Here is a 10,593-nt window from a genome sequence, read left to right as displayed (position 1 = left end):
GTTAACTCTAATAATAAGATTTGATTCTTATGGAAAGAACCAACGAGTATTGAGACTCTTATCAATCACACTCAATTATTACATTTGAGAAATCCTTATCTTAATGAGTATTTTCTTTTTTCTATTATTTATGTTGGATGTACTAAGCATGCACGTTTGGAGCTTTGGAATATGATTAAATCTATTAAGCAGGAGAATGAAGCTTGGCTTATTGGAGGGGATTTCAACATCATTTCTTCTCCTCTTGAGAAGAAAGGTGGAAAACCTATGAATCTTAATCTAATTGCTAATTTCAATGATACCTTGCTGGATCTTGGGCTTTATGATATGGGGTTCCATGGGAATCCTTTTACTTGGCATAGAGGAAAGGTTTTTGAACATCTTGATAGATTTGTTGCTAATCCTTCTTGGATTGATATTTTTTCTCTTTTTAAAGTTCAGCATTTGGTCATTAATGCTTCTGACCAAGCTCCTTTACTTCATAAAATCATGGTCAACAATAATATAAAGCAGTATAATTTTAAAAATTTATAATATGTGGACTCTTCATGACAGATATAGTCAGTTTCTTATAGATAATTGAAAATATAATGCTATTGGTTCTTCTGGGTATAGGCTTTGGAGCTTCCATAAGAATTTATGCTAAAGCTTTTAGAAAATGGAATTGGGAGCTCTTTGGGAACTTGCACTGCAACATTGAGCAACTTGAAGATAAGGTTGCTTCTCTTGAATCTGATTTTGCTAACAATTCTATAGAATGAGATGTTTTGTTTCAGGGGCAACAACAACTTAATGAGGCTATTGATATGGAGGCAGTTTTATGCTCAGAAAGCTGCTAAGACCCATTTTTTGGATGGGAACAAAAAAACTGCTTACTACCATGTTGGAATTAAGAATAAAAATAAGGTTAATATGATTTCTAAAATCATTAGCCCTGATGGTACAATGCTCAATAATATCAATGCATAGAGGTGTTCAATTCTTTTCCAATGTCTTTAGTAATAAAGATGTTTATTTGATTCACCTATATATATCTCTTTATAATGATGTTTCTTTGTTTGATAACTCGTTAGTTACTTATATTCCTAGTCATTTAGAGATTAAAGATATCATTGATCAGATGGAGGTTGGCAAAGCGGTTAGCCCTGATGGTTTCACAGTTGAATTCTATAAACATGGTTGGAATATTATTCAGGTTGATGTTGTATTGGTTATTGAAGATTTTTTCTATGGTCATGATTTGCCTAAGTATTTTAAATCCTCTAATATTGTCTTGATCCCTAAAGTTAACAATGCTAACTCTTGGGATGCTCTCAGACCCATAAGCTTGAATACTGTTTTATCTAAAATTATTTCTAAAGTTATTATTAAGAGATTAAGATTGCAACCCATTTTAAATAAACTTATTTGTCTGAACCAGTCTGCTTTTGTGAAAGGCAGACAGATAAGTGATGATGCCCTTATTGTGCAAGAGCTCCTTATGGATATTGATAAGGAGTGCAGAAGAGGGAATATTATTTTTAAAATGGATATTAAGAAAGCTTTTGATACTATACGTTGGGATTTTATTATGAATATTCTTCGTGTTAATGGCTTTAATGATACATTTTGCAATCTTATTTTTTGTACTCTTAGCAACAACTATTATTCTCTTCTTATTAATGGGAGCAAATATGGTTTCTTCAAAGCTTATAAAGGTATAAAACAGAAAAATCCCCTATCTCCTTATCTTTTTATTCTTGCATTTGATTATTTATCGAGATATTTAAATGCTTTGTTTAAGATCTATCCTAGTGTGAATTATATTCATAAAGGTGGTATGAGTATTTCTCATTTAAGTTTTACTGATGATCTTATGATCTTTTCTAATGGTAATAAATTTTTTATTAGGAAAGTTTGGGCTACGCTTGTTGATTTTCAGAAGGTTTCTGGTTTAAATTTTAATACTTCTAAATGTTTCTTCTATTGTTCCAAGAGAATCTCTGTTGCTAAAAAGAATTAGATTTTGGATTATACTGGTGGAAATAAAGCTATGCTGCCTCTGAACTATTTGGGTTGCACTTTTAATAAAGGCAAAATGAGAAGTAGCCTTTGTTTTAATTTATTTGATAAAATCAGACATAAGATTTTTTCTTGAGAAAATAAATTTCTTTCTTTTGGAAGTCGTGTCACTCTTCTCAAAAGTGTTCTCACTTCTCTTTCTCTTTATTCTTTGCAAATTATAGATATTCCTCAGGGTATTATTAAAAAGATTGAAAATCTCTTTAATAAATTTATTTGGGAAGGTAATGGTAATACTAAGATGCACTAAACTAAATGGCAGAAGCTTTGTAAACCCATTGAGAAGGGTGGTCTTGGTTTTCGTAGCTTAGCTGATTCTATTAAGATTAATTATATGAATCTTTGGTATAGATTTCGTAAGAATAATTCTCTTTGTGCTACTTTAATGCATGCTAAATATAGTTTGACATCCTCTTTCTATTACTTATAATAAGAAATATTCTTTTATTTGGCGTGAAATGCTTAAAGTTGTCAGAATTACTAATGATCTTATTTGTTGGGATATTGGTAAAGGTGATTGTTCTTTTTGGTTTGATGATTGGATGGGGAAGGGGGCTTTAGTTGATTCTTATGGTGGTCCTGTGGCTATTGATATTAAAGTCAAGGATCTTTGGTATGAGAATCGTTGGCGTTTTAATGAGCTTAATAGGATGGTTCATAATGATGATGCTCTTTTTATATCTTCTATCTCTATTAACAGTGGTAACATTGATTTACCTGAGATCAAAGGTATGATGGGTGATTCTGTTGCTAAAAGTCTGACTAACTCTTTTTAGGACTTTCAGGGTTTGGATCTTTGCTGGATTTGGAATCCATGGATCAAACCTTCCATATCTTTCTTTGTTTGGAGAGTTTTGCATAATTTTTTACCTACTGATGATTTGCTTAAGTTGAAGGGGTTACGACTTCCTTCTTGTTGTGTTCTCTGTAGGAATCATGAGGAGACTAGTATTTACCTTTTTTCTAGCTATATATTTACTGTGGAGATTTGGAATCGGGTTACTATGAAATTAAAATTGCTAAATTCCTTTTCTCAGTATGCTAGTATTTCTTATATTTTACATTTATGGAGACATAAAAGTAATGGTTTATTTGCTGTTAAACATGTTGTTATTATGTGGTTTGTTTGGCTTACTCGTAATGATATAAAGTATAGAAATGGTGAGGCTAATATTCTTCACACTGTTGGCAAGATTTTATCTTTTCATATGAAAGGAATCAAAATTTTGACCCCTAATAAGAAGATTATGAGTAGGATGGCTTATATGATGCATAATTTGTCTATTCCTGTTTGCTCCTCTAATAAGAATATTACTTTATTGCATTGGTGTAAACCTTGTGCACCTTATATTAAGATTAACATTGATGGTTGCTGGAAGGTTAATAGTGCTATTGTGGGGGGTGTTTGTCGTGACTCTATGAGTTCTATTCTCTATTGTTTTGCTGCTAAGGTTGTTCTTGTATCTCCTCTGGTTTCAGAGGTTGATGCGATGGTTTTTGGTCTCCAGGTGGCTAAGAAAATTAGATGGAAATTTATTATTTTTGAAACCGACTCTTTAATTTTATGGAAGTATTGCAGATTTCAGGATGAGCATGATTGGAGTGTTAATCTGCAAATAAAAAGAATTAAAGATTTGTCCAAGAACTTATATATCATATGGAATCATATTAAGAGAGAAAGAAACTTGGTGGCTCATTGGGCAGCTAAGTTTGGATCTAATTTGAATTTTGCAGTGATTTCCAAAATTATTTCTGCTGTTTTGGTTCCGTTTGCTTTTTTGGATGTTTCTTAATTGTTTTTTGGTTTGTTCTTTTCTTTTGTCTTTTATTTGGTGTATTGTATTTTTATATTGTATTTTTTAGTTGGTGGGTGTATTTTATTTTTCTTTTTTGAAAAGAAGTCCTTTTTTATTGGTGTTTTATAGGGTGTGTGAGTTAGGACCTATTTCCCGATTTTGTTATTTTTCATTGTGTTAATAAAATGAGAGTCGATTTATGCTCTTTAAAAAAAAAAGTGAATGGTAAAAAAAGAGAGTGGATTTGTTCTCCACACCCGAACTCTTTGTCAGAACAAATGAGATTATCTAACAGGCAACCCCCAAAAATAGAGAGAGAGAGAGAGAGAGAGAGAACCAAATTTCGATCGAGAGCCCTTCCTTCTCAATATGTAAAGTATAATAATATTAAATTATTTGCCACAATATTTGAAGCCTAGCCTGTCTACCATGTCTTGTTGAAAATATCAGAACATGAATGTCAAGCGGCTCATAAATGATGATGTGGCATATGCAAGCCTTTCGATGTTGATCCTTACTTCAACTATTTGTCAATCCTGAGGACCACATGCTGAGCAAACTCAATAGACAGGTCTTTGGAGCATCTTGACTCCTAAGGATGTGATAGTAGGCACTTTGGTGATTGATGGAGATGCAAGATAGGTAAACTAATATGCTCGGTCAATTCGCCAGCTTAATTTTTCTAACAGCTTAGTCCAACAAATCAGTTCACCGGGTAGTTCAACAAAAAATTCTAATAGATTTCTTAGATGGAGAGATATGTGGTTTGTGCCTGGGGATACACTCTGCATATTTTATGCTATGTAAGAGATTTGGGTAATATAAATATTAAAAAAAAAAGTTTAGATGTTAGATATGTAAATACATAAGAATGTGGTGGTATGCATGTAAATGCCCACCCCCCCAAAAAAATTTCCAAATTATTTGATACTTTATTTAATATTCTTGATCAAATAATAATTTTGATTTTCAATTTTAAACATGAAATAACGAGGCAAACTCTCTTCTTCTTTCACTTTGATGTTACTGCAATAGAAGGTTTGAACTGTAAATTTAAAAAAAAAATGGGTAACTTCTTTATTCTTGCGCTTGTTTGTTGCGCTTTTGTTTTAGTCCGCGAATTTTTCTGTTGCAGAAAGGCATAAAGCAATCAAGCTAGCTTGCCGACCCCTCAATCCTATTATATATTATAGTATCTATTTATACTTGCTGGCTTAGTATCGATTCCTTATCTTCTTCAGACAGGGGAAGTCTCCCTTATTGCTATCTAATGTCAAGTATATGGTCACTCGTGATAGAAATATTTGAAGACGAAAATTACATTCGATTTATTTAGATTTTACCAAAGAAAGTTGATTGGAAGTATATCTGAATCTATTGAAACACGAATAATGGCAAACAAAATGGCAAACACAGATTCATGATTTTCCTTCTAATATGTTGCATGAACCAACAATTGGAGGTTAATCTTAGAAGGGAAGAATTATTTACGTCCGGATGATCACACATCCAGGCAACGGTTCGGATGTGACCACATGACCGTCTATTGCACGGAGGTCTATTTGGACTATTGTCACCTAATTTTGTTAAAAAAAAGAAAGATACAACTCTGAATATACAACTAAATACACGAATTACAACAAAGCCAACACCAGTAAAAACTAACAAAAAATAACAAAAGAATTAAAACGAGACTAAACAAATAAACGAGCTCCAAGAGGAAGGTCAAAAAACAATATAGAACCCAAGAGGAAGAGAAGTGCACTTCTAATACAATGATCAACAACTTCAATGGATCAAATACAAGAACATCTCCAAACAACAACTAATAGAAAAAACTCTAACAGTTCAACAACAATCTAAACAACATCCATGAATAGAAAAGCTCCTACGGTGAAGATAACAACATCATCTTCTCAAATCGGCATCTAAATAACCTGTAAAACCAATTCAACCAAAGATAAAGACAAAAAAAATCTCTAGCAAATCCAAAATAAATCAAAAAAATCAAAATAAGCCCAAAAAAAAAACCAACAAAAAAAAAGGAAGATAAACAAACAAGACCGACATAAGAAAAAAAGAACCGAAACAACAAATATAAAAGAGAACCAAAACCAAAGCGAGTCGGCAAAGGAATTAGTCTAAAACAAAACAACCCACACTACAAAAAAAAATCAAAGCACCACCACCCATTAAAAAAAAAACAAAAACAACAAAAAAAAAAAAGATAAAAATAATTAACATTAAAGAAAAGTTAACTCAACCAAACCTAAACCCATAACCAAGTGAATCCATCTAAATTCAATGAAAGTAAAATCATAATAGATTGAACGAACAACAAATCTCTCAATCCATCCATTATCTAAGACAACTAAAAGAATAAGTCTTACAACCATTATAAGATCATACCTACAAAATCTCAAAAATCCACCCATCTATAAAATGAGAAAATAGCCAAAACAAAGCTCAAATATAAAATTAAACTTCATTAACTGGTTGAAAAAAACTCTATCAAAGTATAATGAAACAATCAATATAGATGAGTAAACCAGGAAATATCTTCAAAAGAATAGTTAAACATTAAAATTATGACAATACATTATAATAATAATAATAATATGTTTCTCATAAAAGAGCCAAAATCAGCATTTAAGGAAGGCGACATTCCTTTTGCCCCGTGAAGAACCTTTAGGCCTGGAATGTTCAATGTGGGGACAGTAAGGTCAATAAATGAAATTGTGAGCGTGAGCTATATGCTTTTCCTCACGTGATCTGAAAGTCGGGCAACAGGCCGAACGAAGGCGATGGCTGGCCCACGTTGGATGCCGGACGGTGCCCGGTCGGCCTCACTGCAATCATGCGGCGGCCCGCACGATTGGCTTTGGCCCTCTCCGCGCAAGCAAAAGCAGCTCAATATATATATATATATAGAGAGAGAGACATGCTCTGATCTGAGACTGGCAATAGGTGGAATTTATTCTTCAGCTTCATTATGGCTCATAGCTTTTGAGAGATGACTTGTTGTATGGAAAAAGGATGAAGTAATGGCCGTTGGATTCTTTTTAGGGTTTGCCTCAGATCATTAATCGTCTCTTTTAGCCACTCAGGGGGGATAAATAGTAAGCTTTGTGATTGGGCCATGGCTATTATGAAGGAGAGAAGATGAATATAGGTAGAAGATTTGATGGAGGAATATTATCAGAGGTTTCCTCTTTTGGTTACTGATTAATTTTTCTATTTTATGTTAAGTATAATTCTAAATAATATGATTATTTATCTGGGATAGTGGTTCTAGAGGACTATACTTCATATATGTAATATTTATTCTTGCATGTAATTGTTATTATTATTATCATCATTTTTGTAGTCTTAATTTGAAACTTTGAAGGACGTAATATTAGCTTAAGGAAAAAAATCATAGAACTTTGTCTGATTAGAATAGATCCACTAATCTCCTACCATAGTAAAGGCTGCCAAACTGATTTACCAATGAAGATCAGTGATTTTGATGTCACAAGAGCAATGAAGTTGACAAACTAATTGAAAATTCAGCAGTTGAATCATTTAAAAGATTAAATTTGGAGTGAATGTTGCTGTATTGTACGGTTACATAAAATAGGTAATGATTAGGTGTGTTTACTATAAAGTTTGTTTCGATAAAGACAAATAAGCATAATGAACATGCAAACTGATAGTTAATCAAACTGAATAAAAGTGAAGTAAAAAAAATCCTAAATTCATCGTCTAAGCTTCCCTAAAAGCCTAAAACGGATCCAAATCAAATCAAAATGTAATTCATTTTAATCAGTTCCAAAATAATTAAAAGATTCCTAATCAGTTAGCCATAAGATCTTAAGGATTGGACAAGAGTTAAAAATTATTCTTTATATTAAAACATCATTTGAATCTAATTTAATATTTTTTATTCTATTTTCTTAATTAATACTTTTAATTGATTATAAATCTTTGTAGTCTTGTAGTCAATTAAGTTTTTTTAAAAATACTACTCATCAAAGATATATATATATATATATATATAATCTTTGACATTTCAATTAATTGCAGATTTTATTTCATTGGGTAATCGGAGTGGATCTACGACAAGTGTCCACAGCAAACAAAAGTTGCAGCAGGAACAAGCTATTTGGACCGGTTCATTTGTCACAAAAATGTCTGGGCCGAGCTTTTTTTTAAACTTCAGTGATTAGTCGGAGAGACTTCATGGATGGATTTTCATCTTTAAAGAATTCAAACTGATTTATATTTGGTTGGTATTTTTTCCACCATTAATTAAGTACTCATGATTAGATGAATTTTTGTTTAAACAAAAATAATTAAATTTAATTTTATCTCATAAAATAATATTTTAGCCTCCAAGGAACATAACATTATGATTTTCTAATTTGCATTTATTAAAAGGGATTTTAAACACCGACTATCGAAAATATTGAATATAATATCGTAACCTCCCAAATTTAAGTATAACATTTTGACCAACTTATTCATTACAATCACCATTTTTTACCCACTATTGGAGGTTTTGACTGAAAATTTAAATTTTTATTTAAAATTTTTGGTGATTAAAAATGTTATGTTCAATTTTTTGAGTGATTGTTATGTAACTAAGAACCACTTCTTAAAATAAAGAAGATGACTATTGTATTGCTCTCTTATGTGATGACATCTTTGAGACTCTAGCTTTCACTTTGATCTCATTACCAGACTCTAGTCAGTATAAATGCCTATAGAAGTATTGGGTGTTAATCAATAAGTAGTAAGGAATATTAAGAAGATGAAGGAACATCAACATGTTGGAGAAAGGATAGATAATAATGAATGTTTAAGCTCATCATATTAATTTTCTAATAATTAATTATGAGTTTAGTAACTAAAAGCATTATGATATGAAACCACTTGTAATTTTTTTAATAATAAATAGATAATTTTTTTAATAATTAATAACCACTGCCATTTGGCTCATATCTTATACAATAAACCCTCAAATTCTCATCAAGATCATGAGCTGGTGAAGCTGAAACTTATTCATTCACATAAATTTTTTCTTATTGATTTTGGGTCTTCAATTTATTTCATGGTAGCTACTCTTTTGGATAAAATTCATGACAAAAAAAAGATAAAAAGTTTACTAAAAGGAAGAAAAATATATGATAATAATTGAAAAGATGTGAAAGTCGCTATTATCAATTAAGAAATTACGATGATCTTAAATGCGCTTCCTCAACATATAATTTGATTGAAAAACAAATTGGAATAGCAATTAAATCCAAAATGAGTAATCAAAGAGAGTCCGAGTAGCAATTTTATAATCATTAAACAAATATTCCTCATTTTAGTTAATAAAACATAAGAAAATGGCTTATCAAGTCTGAAAAAATTTGTACATGCAACAATCTAACTGATGTGAAAAATTTGTCAATGTATCAATGCTCACAATATATTTTTGAACAAATAAGTAGTTGTTTTAAGCAAACTAGGCATTCTTTTGAGATCATTAAACATGCTATTAAAAATCAATATTGACTCTTTACGGACCATATCATCATAAGTTTATGTGCAAAGGAAACCATATAAAAGTAGATTGCACAAATAGTTGAAGTAACTCAAATTTTGCAAAAAGATTGATCAACTAAAATAGTAGCCAAATCGACACCCATCAAATTCATAATTACTAAGGGATGATCTCAAGATTTTCTTAAATGTCTATCAAACACTATTTTCTTTGGTAATATCCTTATTATTCAATTGTAAAAAAATGAATTACTTAGTAGATTTTGGTTGAAAGAATTTCATTTTATGCTTTGGGTTAAATTGAATATTAGATTTTCAGATCAAGTCTTTGTGAGAAAAAAAAAAGTGTTGATGTAAATCAAATTATAATCATTTCAATAGTTGGTAGTAGATTAATGTGGAGTTAATCAACTGAAAGCATTGCATTATAAAAATATATCCTTTTTGAGGAGGATGAGGGAAAGTGAATAATGAAAGTCAAATGATCTTCAAATTCATCTCTTTTACTCAAAGAGATAGATTAAAAGTCAAATGATCTTCAAATTCAACATGCTTGAAGCTGTATTGAGTGGCTCGATAGTAGGAATTTAAAGAGCCTAGGTTCACTTAATTATGAAGTTATGAATGAAATTTAACGTCAAAAAAATATTCTAACAATTAACATAAATCTTGTGAGAAAGTATTTTGAGATATTGATCAAAATTTTCAAAATGTTGCCCTAAAAAATTAAAGATATACATGAAGTGAGGAAGAGTAATCTAAGCGTAAAAATTTGAATTCATAAAAAAGAGAGAGGCCAAAAATACCAATAATTGTTGACTTTCACTAGCATTTACAATAAACTAAATTTAATTATGTGGTTGTTGCCATATTCTTATCTCTAAGCTATTACGTACTGCCTAATCATTAGGATGGATGTTATTTAAAATTCTTATTTCAATGATAGAAAGACAATGAAGTGATCATAATCTTGTCATCACTATTTAAGGAGAAGAGTGGTGTTATTTTGACCCCCAATTAATGAACTAAAGTAAAAGGGCACTTTTGTAATGTGGTACCGCTCACCTACCACATCTCACCTACCGTTCACCTACCGTTCACCTACCGCTCACCTACCGCTCACCTACCTCCCACCTACCACTCTCTTGCTTCTATAAATAGAGAGGGTGTGAGGCTTAGGAGAGCAAGGGAAGAAATCTTAAGGGTG

The sequence above is a fragment of the Phalaenopsis equestris genome, unplaced genomic scaffold, assembly GCF_001263595.1.
Source record: "Phalaenopsis equestris unplaced genomic scaffold, ASM126359v1 Scaffold000002, whole genome shotgun sequence".
Classification (NCBI taxonomy): domain Eukaryota; kingdom Viridiplantae; phylum Streptophyta; class Magnoliopsida; order Asparagales; family Orchidaceae; genus Phalaenopsis; species Phalaenopsis equestris.
Note: the sequence above shows the minus strand (reverse complement) of the source record.